The sequence below is a fragment of the Gymnodraco acuticeps genome, unplaced genomic scaffold (assembly GCF_902827175.1).
Source record: "Gymnodraco acuticeps unplaced genomic scaffold, fGymAcu1.1, whole genome shotgun sequence".
Lineage (NCBI taxonomy): Eukaryota > Metazoa > Chordata > Actinopteri > Perciformes > Bathydraconidae > Gymnodraco > Gymnodraco acuticeps.
The window spans coordinates 242222-260927 of NW_022991125.1; the positions used below are offsets into that span (position 1 = coordinate 242222).

Sequence of the window (18706 nt, forward strand, 5' to 3'; positions counted from 1 at the left end):
AGTACTAAAAGGTTGAACTAGTACAGTACAAGTGTTTTTACTTGTTATTGTTACTTCTCTGCAGGGCGTTCCGTTGAGAACCACGGAGTAATCCACAACATCTGGTTCAACACTACCACTCAGCAGAAGAAACAGTACTACGAGGCTCAGTTTGTTGATTCCTATTGGGACAACGGCAGTTTACCCATCTGGATAACAGCACAGAGACAGGTAATTTAGATCTGTTTAGTTTATCTAATTTGGTACCTCAATGTATTATATTTATTATCTATATATAGTTTTGAATTTTATGATGTGGTCACCAGAGTATATCCGTCTGAACTCAATTGTTTTTTTATTCTTCCAGGGTCTAAAAGCAGGTTCTCTGCATTTCCCTGGAACAGCAGCCACCTACAGAGGGGAGACTGTGGGGGTTAGACAAGTGGAATCTGGTTTCTATGATCATTCAAATGAGACCGATTGGAGGCTGAACATTGACAAGGTGATTGGAGAATGGTTCCACCAACAGGATCTGGACTTTGTCTCCTTGTACTTCGGAGAACCAGATTTGATTGGGCACAAATATGGACCAGATTCCCCAGAACGCCTTGAGATGATTCAGCAAGTAGACTGTACAGTGGGCTACATCCGGGACAAGGTCCAAGAACATGGCCTTACTGACCGGCTCAATATTATCATCACTGCCGACCACGGGATGACGACAATTCTACGGGATGGACAAGTTAATAAGATTATCCTCTCTAAAATCCCTGGCTTCAGTTTCAAGGATATCCAGTTCCAACTGTTGGATTATGGTCCTCTTGGGATGCTGCTTCCTAAAGAGGGGATGCTGGAGAAGGTCTACAAGGCTCTGAAAGGAAGTCACCCTCACCTTCATGTGTATAAAAAGGAGGAGATGCCAGCTAGACTGCACTACGGTAACCATCCTCGACTTCTGCCGATCATTCTCATCGCTGACCCTGGATACGTTGTCAATGGGGTGAGGAAATACAGAATTGTGTGCATTAGGCCTAAAGTCCATAGGTCACTAACATGCTGACTGCGGTCCGAATAGGGACCCAGACGCAGGTCTATACGGACCCGGAACTATAATCAATACATTATTAAGGGATTTGTAATGTTGTCGGGGCGCTTCTATTTCAACCAACGCAGACGAAGAGACAAGTGAGCGGCAAACAGGGAGAGAAACACAGACAGAGAGACAAGTTAGCGATACAGGGAGAGAAACACAGACGGAGAGAAGAGTGAGCGATAAAGGGAGAGAGAAATAAGTACACATTAATTAAAAGATAAAAGTGGACAGTGAAAACAGAGCTTTTTAGAGCAAACATACCCACTCAAGTCTGAACTGAAAGTTGCCTGCCTGCCTGCCTTCCTTTGATTCTCTCTGAACTGTCTGCCTGATATTTTAAGGTTTAATGTCAACCATATATTCAGATAGCATGAAGTAGAACAGATTGTTAAAGTTATCTTATCTATCTCTTATATTTAGCAGAGGAAAACAATTGTGACATCAGTTATGAAGTATTAAAATAACGTGTTATAGCAGGAAGTTTAATACAGTGTAATTCTGGTATATTCATTTTTATGTCACCTGATATTCCATAAGATGTGTGTTACTGAATTGGGTCACACACAAGTTAGAGAGACAATGGTCCTTCTGATTCTAAGTGAGCTGACTTCGGGTGGAAGGAAGTTCAAAGAAGGCCTGAGGGTATGAGGACAGTTAACCTTTGTTAGTTAACTAATCCTAAAGATGTCATGAGATGATCACGGTTAAATCTATACAAGCATAGCTTTCATTTTCAGAAGGGAAAACATGTGACATTTGTGTGATAAGCTACATGATAAGATGTGTGCGTTCTGTTAAAGAGTCCTCTGTCTGTAAAATTCTACTACTCCAAAGCATGACTGTGGGATCTGCCTAAGGGCAGAGGGACAAACACACACACACACACACACACACACACACACCCACACACACACACACACACACACACACTGTAAGGAGATGGAATCAACAAACTGCTGACTCATTGCCTAGGGGCTCGCCCAGAAGTGAAACTGGCCAATGGAGAACTACCAGCTCACTGTCTTGGGCTTGCTCAGAAGTGAAACCGACCAATGGAAAACAACCAACTCACTGGCTAGCTCGCCCAGAAGTGAAATCGCCAATAACAAATAGCTGGGGAGGAGCAACCAATACAATTCCTCCCACAGAATTTGTATTTAAGCTGTAACATTCTTATGCTCGGTGCTCTCTTCCTGACTGGCTGTACGTATATCACACGGTGGTAGGAATTGAGCCCGGAGCACTCTGTATTTGGTGCTGTTCCAGAGTGTTCTGTATTGTGTATTGTTATTTTCTACCAGTAAAAACAGATTATTGTTTAACCTCTATCCTGGTGCTTTGAGTTCCTTCTTTTGTAATTTGACTAGCTCATCGGTCATCAAGGGACGCGCGGAGCAGAGGTGAACCTTCATTGGGTGGTGCTCCAACAGTTATGATGGGATTTGTAGTCTTTCTAGTTGCATATTTTTCATAGTCTTATATTTCAACAGTTTTACGACAAACTGTGACTTTTTTGACAGGGAAATTATTATTTTTTAAAGATTGACAAACATCATATGTGTAATTCGTGGCACAATTTAAACGGGATCGAAAGATAAGTTCTCTCTCCATTGACTTCAATACATAATTTTTCCGAAATAAGGTCACATGGGCGTGACTTCGCCACTCTATATAATAAATTCACCAGGATCTTGACCCATTCATTCACTGCCCAACAACGCGCTAATGAGTGTTCCCTCAGAGGACACAAAAGCATTTACTCATGGAGGGGCTGTCAATGAGTGCATGAGTGCAGTAGCTGAAACCTTACTTGAGGGAAAACAAAAAGAAGAGCTTTGTGACAAAATAAAGCAAATACCTATCATCAGCCACAAAGAAAAGTGAAATACATAGGCTACTTCAATATATATACACACCTGCTCATAACGCAAGTTAGACATTATGATGTTTCGGACCTTAGCTTGAGGCAGATTTTCTCTGAATGGACCTCTTTACATTTTTGTTGAATACCCCTGCTATATTAAGTGGGTCCAGAGTTCAACAGTGTATTTAATCTTTCTGTGCTAGAAGGATTTAACTTTACTATTTGTTGTTAAAGAAAGTCAATGAAAGTTATTATATGACTATGTTTCTCATGGAATGTCTGATTTCTCTGTCCATCTAGTTTTTACCTCTACACTACGTCAAATGAGACCACGGCTTTGATAATGAAGCCATGGAAATGAAAGCCTTGTTCAGGGTGGTGGGGCCTGACTTTCAGAAAAACAGGGTGGTAGATCCCATCGACCTGGTTGACGTGTACGCTCTGATGTGCCATCTACTGGGGATAAACCCGGAGATCAATGATGGACACCTGGACAATACCAAACACATGCTGGTTAACACAGGAGGAGACAACAACAGTAAGTGTATACATATATTCACTTATATAGATATATTAACATTTATGCAACTCTAAACATTAATATTTTTACTGTGTCATTTACTTAGTCCATTATCTAACTTGTGATAATTACTTTGACAAAAACCTCTCAACCCCAGGTCCACTCACTAGCTCCTTTCTAAGCTTTTACCTGCATTTCATGGTTTTTATCAGCAGATGGAGTTCTCATGAAGTGGGTTCAGCATAGAAAACTGGATACAGAGTCGGAGGCGGGTCATCTTTCATTACTATGAAAGTTGCTCAGTGATGCAAAAAGCCCAAAACGTACCCGGAACATACGGGGCCTTTTGCTCATAGAGCATGCACACTTGAGTTTTCCCTTAATCCCCGCCTCTGATCTCCAACTCTCGGCTCAAGTGAAATTAATGGAGAGGGAAAGTGACTCGGGATTCAGCTTTTCGTGCTTTTAACAATACGTTAGAAACGTCTTTCACTTTATAGGGGCTATAAAAGTGATTGTACTGGGAAGTTTATTTAGGTACAGCACCTGGAAGGTCGGTCCGTGAAAATATTGTCTTCAGTGAAACCGGTCCATGGTGCAAAGAATATTGGGGACCGCTGCGTTAGAACTCTAGACGCTAAGAAAACTAAGAGAAAGTTTTCCACTCAAAGAGGCTAGTGTCACTTCATGTCATAGCACTATTTACTAGCATTCCCACCACAGTTTCCATTGAAAAAAAACAACTTGCCGGTCAACATGACCAGTAACATTTCAATTTACCGGACACATTTGAAATTATCTGATTTTATTATTAAGCTTGACAACTATTTAAAAGAAGGCTATATTAAGAATGACATCATCAAGGCATGTATATTTATATTTTATTGATGCACTGTAGTGCATTTGCTGTTGTATAACCAGAGGTGGGGACTCGAGTCACATGACTTGACTCCGACTCGAGTCGCATATTTTTGGACTTGAGACTTGCTTGACTAACATTGATAAAAGACTTGACTTGGAATTCATGACTTGAGACTTGACTTAAGCTTGAGACAGATGACTTGAAAGGACTTGAATTTTTCAAATTAAATATTTGCATTTGTTTTTGTATTGAGATATTACATTTAGTTTTTTTGAAATGTGATTGGGTGATTATATCGCCATGCGTGCAAACCTGGCAACCCACTAGTAGGCAGGAGTGTCAGTTAACATGGCAGCGGCTAGCGTTACTCCACAAATACTCAAGTTTGGATTCGAGGATTATTTTGTCGATGATGCTAATAAGAAGAGAACAGCGGTATGCAGGGTCTGCAGCATAAAGATCAGTGACACGACCACCACAACATCCAACTTCATTCGTCATTACAAAAAAACCCACAGATAAATAACGGTGCCGTGCAGGTGTTGTTAGCTAGAACAAGCTAACGTTAAGTTTAAGTACCGTTAGATTGTTTCAATCGATTATTCAGCATTGCAAGGAAGCAAAACGGTACATGAACATTAGAACCCAAGGGATTCATTGGAACTAACCCTGATACTGAAGGCTGTCGAGAGAGAGAGAGAGAGAGAGAGAGAGAGAGAAGAGAGAGAGAGATAGAGAGAGAGAGAGATCGAGAGAGAATATACGCTCGATACTAGATAAGATATAGCGCAGCTCACTCTATCTCTCTCTTATACTCTCTACCTCCTCGCTGCTATCTCTCTCTCTCTCCTCTCTTCTCTCTCTCTCTCTCTCTCTCTACTCTCTCTCTCTCTTTCTTCTCTGACAGATGCCTCGTTTATTTCCTCTGTGTTATTATCAGAAGTTACTGTACACTTTTGAATAATATAGTTCATCTACTTTTAGTAGTTTGTTTAAATGTTTTAATTATGTTGTTTTTGTTTGTAGAAATGCATCATTCTTTGATTAACACATTCTATTAAAAGGTGGGGTAGGTAAGTTTGAGAAACCGGCTCGAGATACACTTTTTGTTATATTCCATGGAATGCTCTTAACATCCGATAGCAATGAATATCTGAAGCGCTTTGACAACAAATCCATAATAAAATGTCATCTCTGGAAGCCGTGGCGCTGTAAAAAGCACGACCAATCATCTGAGCCGGCCCGGCTAAAATAACTGGATGGCCTACCTGCCTGTCAGCCTTCCATCTCGTGCACAAACTTATCTCGTGCCCCCATTGGTCATGGTCATTCGTGTGTGTTGGAGGAGGGGCTCTGTGAGGAAGTGGCAGATTTTTTCCGGCTGTGTATTTTCAAATTCTAGCGCACTCGAGCTGGTTTCTCCAAAATTACCTACCCCACCTTTAAGTGCTCTAACTAATAAATATATTCTTTGATTACGAAACCATAGCCTTGTTTTATTACTGGGTGATATTTGGAGTTGCTGAGCATAACAATCTCTCAAAGCAGTACGGTACTGTAGCTTGCATTCAGTATAAGACCTTTTGGGAACATCTTTTGTTATGATCACTGTTAAGATCGCGGAAAAATCTAGGACCCAAATGCAGACTACAAAAAAACTGAAAAAAGGTTTAGAAACCAAAAGCGAGCTTTATTTAAAAGCTGATGACAAAAACATGGCATAAATCAAAACGGTGGCACAGGAAAAACAATAACACAAAAACTGACCGTGAGAAACCATGGTTCCGGCTCGAGAGGAGACTCGAGAAGGGACTTGAGAGGGGACTTGAGAGGGAACTCGAGAGGGAACTCGAGAGGGGACTCGAGAGGTGACTTGAGAAGGGACTTGAGATGTTGGAGTCTTAGTGGTTTAAGGCCCACCTCGGCTCCGCGTGTTCGTTTGGTGAGCATCTTGTAAAATCATAAAGGAAGGAATTCAAAGCACCAGATACAGGGTTAAACAATAATCTGTTTTAATGATAAAAGGTAAGAATACAATACACTTCTCAAAGGGGTAGGCCCACCCCCTGCTCTGGTCCAAATGCCGGGAGAACCTCATCGTCTTGACGGCAGGAGAAAAGAGAACGAACACAAGGACTCAACAGGAGATATTCTAAAAACAACAGGAGGAGCTGTGTGCATGGTCCTCTCATACAGGTAATCTATTGGCCCATTTACAAACGATGGGCGTGTCGTAGCGTATCAGCGCGCGCCAGCCGAGATGATCCGGTTCCAGTTTGAAGCAAAACAAACACATCTGGTGTTCGCTGTCTCATTCTGTTGCTTTCACACACACACATTCTTCCGACTTCTTTCTCTGCTCCCCTCCCCCCTCTAGTCTCCTGTCCTGCAAACCTGCTCCTTATTTCCCACAGGAATGTATAAAACCACACCTATATTAGTGATAACATGATGCAACACACCTCTTATATATGGGTGACATTAAGATGAATATAATCTTCAATTCTCCACATTCCCCCTTTTTATCTCATTCTCAAGAGATAAACTTACACAAGGCATTTTGAAACATATCTACTATCATTCTTTTCTACTGTGTCTGTCCCCCAATATTGTATAAATCTATCAGAAACTGAGGCCTAAAGTACTTGAAACCTTTGGGAACAGAACACCACTTTCCATGGCAGTGAAGGAACCATGAGAGGGACAACCTGAGTGCTAGAAAGCAGTCCCCTTGTGTGGTGAATCATCAGCCCCCCCCCTCAGAGGAATAGCCAACAAGGGCATCTGATAGGGAGGGGGATATGCGGCTTTCCCTTCACGGGTGGAACTGATCAGAGAGAAGTAGACTCCTCTGCTGCCTCGACAAGTCCCCCAGCCCGCTGACAGCCGCTTCCGAGTAGTCTGCTGTAAGGATGTCTTCAGGGTCGTTCTCGTCCAGTCCACTGATGACAGCTTCCGAGTCGACCTCCTCTGCGAGGGCCACGTCCGTCCTGATGTCGTCCCCGGTCCTAGCAGGTGGTTTCCCCGCCGCACACTGGCACCAGCTGTCCCCCTTTCCTCCTACGCGGACGGCATGAGAGATCCGCTGGGTCACTCGGTCGGGCCGGAGAGCCAGGGGTTGAGCCACTTTGGCCTGATGACCTTCAGCCAGACGAACTCCGCTGTGTCGGCCTCCTGGGTCCCCCATTTGGCGCCAGCAACCTGTGTGGAGAAATCTGATACAAATCCCTCCACTGCGTATGAATACAGAATTCCAACAATCTGTCATCAAATGTCTTTCTATTATGAATTTAAATTAAATGTATATCCCCATAATGACCTAAACAATCAAGTATATGGCTTTTACTTCTTTACCAGGCTAATTACATAATGTTGTCTAAATTAAATTCTGTCTCATTACATTACTATGTTTTAGCTTTAACTGTAATATATTCTTTCTACATTTCAAACCTCAGTTACTTTAATACCTGTTGAAATATTACAAAATTGTTTCATTATCACAGGTCAACTTCTTCAGTATTCCATTCTGGAGTTACATCTCTCACAGTAGCCCCTTGGCCACTGATTCTGCATCTGTGTTACCTGTTATAACTCAATCAATATTAGAAACATGTCAACATCCATCAAACAGTATCTTATCCCCAGATATGGAGCAGGTTAATTCTAAAACTGTCAATCAATGGTCAGATTGAAAAATCGAGTTGGGGCAGCAGGTTCCTTTCAGTCCCAAAATGAAAAATGTAGATTGTGAAGTTTACACTCCCCCTTTTTACACATGAACTCATGTGTAACCAAAATCCTGTATGGGAAGAAAACCTTCAGATAATAATGGATTATAAGAAAATACCAAACATTTTTCCCAAATGTACATCCATCATTTCCACAGTAAACACTTCAGTGAAATGAAGTGTTTCTCTCCATCTTTCAGTCCTAAAAGAAACAGATTCTTTAGATTTTAGTTTGAGCTTCACATTTTGCAAACTGCCACTGCCTGTGGGAGTGAAATATCATCAAGTAGATTAGAAACGGGACACAAGTGCGGTTTTCCAACTCTGTGGAATTGTAGGAAACCTCTCATTTCCCACAGAGCCCCAGAATAATGTGTTAGTCCAAAAGCATGCTTGATTAGTCATTGTTTTAAATCATGCAGTTGCACTGTTCACATGCAGACATACACTCACATTCACACTCACACTGTCAGGTTGTAAAGTCAAGTTTGGTCAGGTTCACCCCAGAGTCAGTCATTGACAGTGCCTTCTCAAGTTACACTGTCGGTCAGGGTCAAAGGTCAGTTGGTCTCAGTCTTTTTGGCCATGTGTCGTGCTCTGCAGAGACTTTGATATTTCAGCATAGGCCAGTATCCTTTGTCTACAAAAATCTGTATATATGGAGCGCCATCATTAATTAATTCACGATTACCACTATCATTTTCCAGATATCTCTAACTTTTCATCGGAACAGCTGTTCCCCACATTCCCTGAAAAGTGTTAGCCAAAAAATGTCACTTCCTTATAGTACTACTACTGCAGTTTATTAACACCTAATCTATATTCAAATGTCTAATAGATCTATTTCAGAAACTTGTGTACTTAACTATTATCTTGTGTCAAAACATTACTAGGATCTGTGTAGCTTTGCATTTCATAGCTCATTATACCCATTTATCTTCAATTCTGGTCTACTTAAAAAACAATGTTAAACTCTTTAGCAGTGTGTGGAACCCCGGGTGTCCGAACATGCGACAATTACTCCCTACTTTTTCAAGGATTTCCTATGGTAATAACTATGGCACAATGGTGAAATCAATACTTTATAGATTGGAATTATATTTGGCTTGGCACCAGCTCTCCCTTTAGCCTTATCCATACAAATAAAGATTTGTCTTATAGAGTGGTTCCTAAAATTATCCTTTTAATGGTGATCAATATTGTAACAAATGAGATCAGTACTTTATTCACAGGTGAATAAAAATCTCTTGAAGAATAATTTGTTAACATGATGAAAAGATTGAAGAATATGGTTCTACTCTGTCATGTCTCCCCCTTTATCCCTCAGTGTGTTTTAGGATGATTCTCATTTGACTTTAATAGTTTCCTCTTTACTGCTATTTTTAATTTATCAATTGATTAATTCATGGTTAATACAACTTCTTATCTTCACTTATTTATCAAGTCAATTCAAGTTCTTTAAATGTGCGCTTATAATAAGTGTGTTTATGTGTAAACTCACTCATTCCCGTTGATTCCCTTCCCCTCTCCTCTGGTTTATCTCAAGCCGCGACCCCGGCCACCTCACATTCTGCTCTACCAACTTCTCTGACTCCTCCCCCTTTATCCATCAGCTGTTGAATCCATTCGCTGTAAGTCTTTGAGGCAGCCATCTGCCCAGCTACATCTGCAGCCCCCATCATGCCGCGGTTTTTGTACTGCTTTGCATTTCATCTCCTCCTTTACAGTCTCTCTGCTGCTTTATGGAGGGCGGATTCTGCTCTCATGTCCCACACTTTGCTCTTGTGCCAAATCTCGTGGCTCAGCTTGGAACTTCATGCCCTGCTTGAGGGACTGATGAGAGTAGATCTCTGCCTGTCAGCAAGCTGTTTGGTTCTGGATGCCACAGGTGGAGATAGTTCTGGCTGCAGTTCTTATTGTTGTTGTTGGTTCAGCTCGGGTTCTCTGTCTGGTCTATTGAGAAGGAGCAGTCTCCTGGTTGGGATAGGCCTTTGTTTGCTCCGGCGGATCGGGGTCTTAGCCGTCTGACAGGCCGAGAGAGAGAGTCCAGGTCTCGGGACGCATTACCTATAGAAATTCTAGCACACTGAGGTTAAATAAATCCAACCCTTTCCACTCTGTCTCTTTCTAATCATACTATTTGTCTTAGTAGTTAACTGCCATCTAAACAACACAATTAATGTCTACTAATGATATTACAAAAACTCCCTCTAATAATCGTTTCATCCATTGTGATATATTTACCCAAACTAAGTTTTTCAACACCTACATGTTTCCAGCATCGCATATTTCACACACTATGAAAGAACCTCCTGTACTTAAAAATCCCACTGCCTGGTTAGAACAATAGTAAACCTGCAGAGCACACTAATCAGATCACAGTAATGTAATTTGACCCAAGTGGAGGCCTATGTCGTTCCTGAAAATGTTAGCAAACACCAAACTCCATCTACAACATTTATAGATAAATTGATTTAGCAAAATGAAATCTTATGTAATTCAAAATGTGACAAAAGAACAATGATTTGTCTTTCACAAGATTGTGGTCTAACAGAATGACTCTTGACCTCATGGGGTCAAATAAATTGGATGCTGATCATCCTGAACATGTGGCCTGAAGAACAAAAGGACCTCTTACTCATTAACCCAATGGACTCTCAGAGATGAGATCTAGCCATGAGGTGGCTGACTTTAAAATGAACTGTGACAAAGAAACCACATGCGTGTGGGTACATTATAGTTTAGAAATATAACACAAAACAACACTACATTAAAATAATAACCATTCAAATGAGCTTTGGTGAAAAGCATGAAAAACAAAACAACTTAATCTACTCTCATTGTTCGTGTACATCTTTACTCCAACTATTTCACCATCCAGTAATGCCAACTGGCTGGCTAACTAACTAACTCATCTCCTATCATTTGATCATAGTTCTTTGTCTCTCTCTCTGTCTGTCTCTCTCTCTCTCTCTCTGCAGCTGCCTGCTCCTGTCCACAAGCTTCTCTCATCAATCACCTCCATGTGTTATCAAACCGTGTGAGATGGTTTTTAGCCTCGTGCAGCACCTCTGTAATGTTTAAACATTAACAGCTTCCCTCTGACTGACAAACTTACAAAACCTAATTGTGGTGAATTGTTTGCGCTCTCGGTTTCCTATCTCACTGCTGTATGATCAATACAACTCCTAAATAACATTACAATATATATTTCTTACAGTGAGTTTGTTATCTAATGTATAACAAATTCTCCTCTTTCTATGTCTAATCTAGGTGGAATAATCCACTATTATATTTAATTTGAATCGAACCTTAACCTACATGTACTTCATATACTCAGTAAACCTCTTTTTACTTTCCCTCAACGTTACTGTATGCAATTAAATTCCTCTGAAATATAATTAAGTACAATTCTCAGTTAATGACAAATACAACGAAATTCACAATGCAATGCAAAAGTAACAAGCAGTTCTCAAAACTTCTCATAAAAACCACAATGTGATGTAACTGTATCCCACAAAAACTATGCTAAAAACAACAAATTATAGTTTCTTAATTCTTTCAATATCTACTACTCCAATTCACACATTGATCTATTAATTTTCAATGTTATTCACTCCAACTTCAGATCACTCATTGATCTTTCACTCCTTGTTTTAAATTCACTCCTTTTTCTTCAGACATTAAAGAAGAGAGCAAACAGGAGAGAGAAAAAAGGGGGGGGAATACTCTCACAGACACCCCGGCTGGAGCTGTCAGGCATTTCAGGAGAAGGGGAGCTTTCTTGAAACAAGAATGACTTCGTATTTATTTATTTTTTTATCTGACTATGGCTTTTCTATGTTCAATAATATATTCTCTTCATTCACAAGCACATAAATCTATCCTCCACGCTGTCTGTTCAGCTTTTAAGATGCGATATTTCTTTCAACAGAATGGGTGTTAAACCTAACAGAACAAGACAGTGAGAAATCTGTTAATTTCAATGGCTTTTGAAGTTCGCGTTTCTCCTCTTGGATTTTTTACATATAATACAACTGCAGTTCCTATGAGACTGGAAAGTATTATTCAGATTGGTCACGGATGGAGACTCGATACTACCATTTGACCCCCCCAGGAAGTACAGCCTGTGAGAACTCAATATCTCCACTAAGCTAGAGACGCTATGCCCGTCCAGCCGTCAGAGACTCAATACCTGACGCTGAAAATACTTTGCTGCTTCACTTGTAGCTAACGAGTTTAGCCGTATGATTCTGAAAAATCTACGAAGCTTTTAACCGTTGCTTTATTTATTTATAACTTACCTACCTATGCTAAAATATGTATTGCATTATACCGTCAATACTATGACACTGGGAAATATCTTTGACAACTTCTAAAATTGAGTTTAGTACAGCCAATCACAGATTTTTGATATAAAACAGGCATCTGTTTTACCTCTTTCGTTGTCAGGGCCCTGTTGTCAGTTGTCAAAGATATTCTTGGTGCGGACACCTGGACCCAATGCGGTCGCTGTTGCTCCTTCCTTCGAAACCCCACTCCCACTGACTTGAGAAGGGACTTGAGATGTTGGAGTCTTAGTGGTTTAAGGCCCACCTCGGCTCCGCGTGTTCGTTTGGTGAGCATCTTGTAAAATCATAAAGGAAGGAATTCAAAGCACCAGATACAGGGTTAAACAATAATCTGTTTTAATGATAAAAGGTAAGAATACAAATACACTTCTCAAAGGGGTAGGCCCACCCCCTGCTCTGGTCCAAATGCCGGGAGAACCTCATCGTCTTGACGGCAGGAGGAAAGAGAACGAACACAAGGACTCAACAGGAGATATTCTAAAAACAACAGGAGGAGCTGTGTGCATGGTCCTCTCATACAGGTCATCTATTGGCCCATTTACAAACGATGGGCTTTCGTAGCGTATCAGCGCGCGCCAGCCGAGATGATCCGGAAACAGTCACTCAGTTTGAAGCAAAACAAACACATCTGGTGTTCGCTGTCTCATTCTGTTGTTTTCACACACACACATTCTTCCGACTTCCCTCTCTGCTCCCCTCCCCCCTCTAGTCTCCTGTCCTGCAAACCTGCTCCTTATTTCCCACAGGAATGTATAAAACCACACCTATATTAGTGATAACATGATGCAACACACCTCTTATATATGGGTGACATTAAGATGAATATAATCTTCAATTCTCCACAAGAGGGAACTCGAGAAGGGACTTGAGAGAGGACTTGAGAGGGGACTTGTGTCGGTCGGTACGCCGACAGGACACAGGGAGCTGGCGTCGGCCGGAGAGCCAACAGGCGACGAGGAGCCGGAGTCGGGACCATGGCTGGAACTGGAGCCGGAACTATGGCTGTATGGGCCGGTTCTGGAGCAGGGACCATGGCTGCATGGACCGGTTCTGGAGCCGGAACCATGGCTGTGGGAACCGGAACTGAAGCCTGGATCATGGCTGTGTGGGCCGGTTCTGGAGCCGGAAACATGGCTGTAAAGTCCGGTTCTGGAGCAGGAACCATGGCTGCTGGGGCCGGCACTGGAGCCAGAACCATGGCTGCTGGGCAAGGAACCGGAACACGGAACCATGGCAGTGTGGGATGGTACTGGAGCACGGTACCATGGCTGTGTGGGCCGGCACTAGAGCACGGAACCATGGCTGTGTGGACCGGTACTGGAGCAGGGACCATGGCTGCTGGGGCCGGTACTGAAGCCGGAACCATGGCTGCGTGGGCCGGTACCATGGCTGCTGAGCACGGAACAGAAGCCTGGACCCTGGCTGTGTGAGCCAGGTAATGGAGCACGGAAGCATAGCTGTGTGGGCCGGTACTGGTGCACGGATCCATGGCTGCGTGGGCCGGCACTGGATTACGAGCTGGCTTCCTGACCTTGCGTTTCTTTGAGGTCTTTTGGAGGCTCCGTGGACCTCCAAACGCCAGGCAGGATCCCAAAAAAGGGTCAGAAATGGAGACTGGCACTCAGGGCTGCGTGAGAAAACTCTGAGCCATTCAGGCAACAAGCTTCTCAACCATGGCATGTTGGCTACCTCCATTTGTGCCTTTCTGAGGATAGTCTCTTTGTCCCGTCTTGACGAGGTTCCACTCCAACGGCAAAATAACATTGAAGGGAAAAGTCTAGATCGAACAGATCTAACTCAAAATCTTCAATATCCGCTGGGTACATATTTGGTCGGTTCATTCTGTTATGATCACCGTTAAGATCGCGGAAAAGGTAGGACCCAAATGCAGAATACAAAAAAACTGAAAAAAGGTTTAGAAACCAAAAGCAAGCTTTATTTAAAAGCTGATAAGAAAAACATGGCATAAATCAAAACGGTGTCACAGGAAAAACAATAACACAAAAACTGACCGTGAGAAACATGGAAGAAGACCGGAGAGAAAAACATGAAGCGTGACGTGACGGGAGGACAAACAAACAATGAACCGACAGGGGAACACAGGAAGAGACAAGACTAAATACAGGAAGGGGTAATCACGAGACGAGAAACAGCCGGGCAGGGGAGGCAGAAACACAAGGGCAACAGGTGAACACAATCAGACACACCAGGGAAACTAACGACAGGGAGGAAAACACAGGGAGAAGGACCAGACAAGACACAAGGAGGAAAACATGAAACAGGGAGAACAGAACAGCAAAATAAACCCAAACCTACACATACAAAACTAAAAACGTGACATAACATAAGAATTGTGACATCTTTAAATTGTATTAGTCTATATCAGGCATGGGCAAACTAAGGCCAGCATTTTTTATTGGTCAAGACTAGCTGAAGAGATACCATGGTTTAGACTTGGTTCTCTTTGGTTGGTGCGCAGACTCAAATAGAGTCTCTTGGCAACACGATCCTCCAATCAGCATTCGGCCGGCCTGTGAAAGTCCCTCCCTACTCTGGCACCATCATACGTAATTTGTTTTGATGAAGCTTCTACAGAAAAGTGGAAACTTGGTTATACTGATTCCCATATGCGTGGGCGCAGAGCTAACCCAGGCGGCCAAGGCCATAGCCTCAATAACTCAATTGTTTCTACAGTGCCTGCATCTGGCTTCTGCTACTTTCTATTGCAAGCTAAAACTTTCTTCTGACTATTCCCCTCGTTGGTATCTAACCCATCAGAACCTGGGATTAGTGATTGTGTCTATTTATTATATAGTCATAGCAATCTCATGAGCACAATAAGCATATAATGTAATAATAAGAATCAGTCTTGTAATGTTATATCAAAATAGACTCCACAGCTTACTATGATATTATTACCCTTACCCAAAGACTTTCCCTTACCATAAACTCTCTCACTCCTCATGCGTAAGCCTTAACAATCAGACTAACAAAGGAAATACACTGAGTATTTTCAGACTATTCGAATAATGGACCATCGGAAACATTTCCAATTCCTTATAGTTTGGCTACACTTTTGTACAGTGGGAGGAAGGAAGTAGAGACGTGTTGTGTATCTTCATATAGCAGCATGGTTTACAATATAGACTGTAAGATGCTCTGGAAAAGCTAGTAGGTGGACCCAGAGTCAAGATTTTTTTGTAAAACGTAAAGGGGACCTATCGTGCAAAATGCACTCTTGTACGTCTTTTATACATGAATATGTGTCCCCGGTGTGTCAGGGAACTCACCAAGTGTCAGAAAACACAACCCTCTCTCTTTTCCTCCATACCCAAATCTCTAAAAACGGGGCTGCAACGGATCTGATACAGACTGATCCAGATTTGAAAATTCTCTGACGTCAGGAACTGTAGTCTGCCACAAAAGCAGCGAAGAAGACTTCTCACAGAATCAGCCCTTGCAAAAACAGGGCTAAAAAAGAGCAAATAGAGCGAAATGAGGCATGGCTAAAATGCATGATCTGTTTGGTATTTTGAAAAGAAAACTTCGCAGACATATTTTATATAGGTATGGCCCTACAATATATTATTCAAATATAGCATGATAGGTCCACTTTAAAAGATATATCAGGTGAAAATTCGGCTCCGATTATAAAAGTGTGTATATGTGATACATCTTTTTTTTTTAAATATATTTTCAGTTTTAGCAATAGTAAGTACCCAACACCTTGATCAAATCTTAATAAAAACATTTTAATCCTCATAAGGTTGACATTTACTGCAGCACTTCAACCCTGACATTACACAGGCAGTATTACATTATCTAAACAGCTGTAAAGTTCAATCTTATCAGTATCCACAAGGTTCATGCCCTTTCTAAGATTTCCAGACAATCAAGCAAGTGGGCAAAGGTAAAAAACAAAAATGTGATTCCCTTTCTGTTTTTAGACTGTTATTAGCTTTAATAGGCAATGTGCTGGCCCATATTGTGCCTCATATTCTTGTATGAATACATGTTTTCTGTCTGTTTGCAGATTCAGAGAAGAATAACCAAATGGAGGTGCTGATTGGCTTCTCAGCAGTGATTGGATTTCTTGTGCTTGTGTTCATCATAACTTTATCCTGCAACATGTGTAAAAGGAACCAAGGAAAAATATTTATCTTTAATTTCCAAAAAACAAACAAAAAGAAAATGGAGAAAATTAAGTTGAAAAAATTGTTTTAGTGTTTTATTCTTATACAGATTGCGGTTGCAAATGGTGATAGAAACGGTCTTTATTCATTGGTTTATGTATCACAGGATGGATGATTCAGGGTTTTCATTGTTGCTTCATAACAAAAACATAATTGTGTGATAATGTTTTAGGTAAAAATATCTGGTAAAATTATTATAATTTTTTATTCGTGTTTGCTTGAACTCCAAATAAATGTGTCAAAAAAACATTCTGCATGTTCTAAGATGTCCAGGGGGTCCAGCACTTTAAATAAACATAGCATTCCTGTAAATAAAAAAAATAAAAAAGGAACTCATGCAGTCTGTCAGTATCTTTTGTAATATATTTCTTGAGCTTCATTTTTAAGATACAAATGTTGTGTGTGAAGGGTTGTTGGGTTCAGAATTCCAGAAAGGACAGACAACTTCTAAGTTTAACTATTTATTGTAACGAGAGCAATATATATATATATATATATTACTTGGCCAAGGACTCATCACGTCTTTAGGAATCACAGGCAGCAAAGCTGTAATCTGTAACCACCAAATCCGTCAAGAGCCTCGAACCTCGTGCGACAATACATTTTATTACACAGGGCGTTGCCCGTACATTTTTGATTGGTCAAGACTAGCTGAAGAGATACCATGGTTTAGACTTGGTTCTCTTTGGTTGGTGCGCAGACTCAGATAGAGTAGGCTTGTTTGAGACAAGCGAGACCTGCGCAGACCTGCGCAGTTGCGATCAACGTCTTGCTAGTGCGTTGCATGATGGTTAGTCATTTTGTCCGACTTGCTCTGGAGGCCCGCCCACATGAGACGTTGAAATCTCGCGGGACAAAGACGCCCGCAGCCTTGAGAGCGAGGCGCGGCGAGGCGGCGCAGTTGCTCTCCACGGGCTGCGGAAGCGAAATGCTTGATGGGAAACGACTCGCTGGTATCTCGAGCTGAGCGCTCATTGGTGGTTTTTACCCCGTGCTGCTGATGAAACTCTCCAATTGGCTCGGCAAAAGTTTGTTGTTGTTTTGTGTCAGTTTTACGTCACCACATCCATTCCCATTTTTCATCATTGTTCCACAATATTTATCATCATGAAATTAATATCTATATATTTTATACTATACTTGCACTACTTACCGTTTTCATACTTTATATATCTTAGCATATTCATACACACTGTTCATACTCACAGGCTGCTGTGTATAGCCTATCTAGTGTATTCATACCCTGTTTATTCATCATTCAATTCATTCTATATTTTATTCTGTCTATTGTGTACATTACTTTTCACTTTACTGCTTGTTGCACCTGGTTAGAAGCTAAAGTGCATTTCGTTGTCTCAGTACCTGTAATATGTGCAATAACAATAAAGTTGAATCTAATCTGGAGCAGGAACAAATGTATTTACTTAGTAGGCCTACATATCTGACATTAACGATTAAACACATGTGTGCATTCTTTATAAATGCAAACCGAGTCAAGCCGACTCCGGAGGTGGTGGTATGCACCTTAAAGTTGTTTGCAATCCGCCAAATAACCGAGAGAAGAAGAAGAAGAAGGCGAAGAAGAAGGCGAAGAAGAAGAAGAAGAAGAAGAAGAAGAAGAAGAAGAAGAAGAAGAAGAAGAAGAAGAAGAAGAAGAAGAAGAAGAAGAAGAAGAAGAAGAAGAAGAAGAAGAAGAAGAAGAAGAAGAAGAAGAAGAAGAAGAAGAAGAAGAAGAAGAAGAAGAAGCCGACTTCGAGCTGTCCGACTTCAGGCGAGCTTTTTGAGACCTCCCCCGGCTGCGATCGGCTATTCTCGTCTACTTTCGAGGCGAGCCGCAACGCGTCTCAAACAAGCCTAGTCTCTTGGCAACACGATCCTCCAATCAGCATTTGGCCGGCCTGTGGAAGTCCCTCCCTACTCTGGCACCATCATACTCATTTGTTTTCTCTAACATTTCTTCAGATATAGCGGGAAACCATAATGTTGCTTCCTAGCTCTGCAGGGTAGCAGTCAAGGCCGGTGCGATGTGCTGTTCTGACTACCTCTTTGTGTTCTCTCAGTCTCTGCACCTGACCTTGCTACTTTCAATATTGCAAGCTAAACATGTTCTCATGT

General features: G+C 41.6%; 1 pseudogene; it reads left to right on the top strand.

Moving 5' to 3' along the window:
* The window catches only part of LOC117560314, a 33210-nt pseudogene extending 16324 nt beyond the window's left edge, over window positions 1-16886 (top strand).
* Window positions 16887-18706: the final 1820 nt, after the last annotated feature.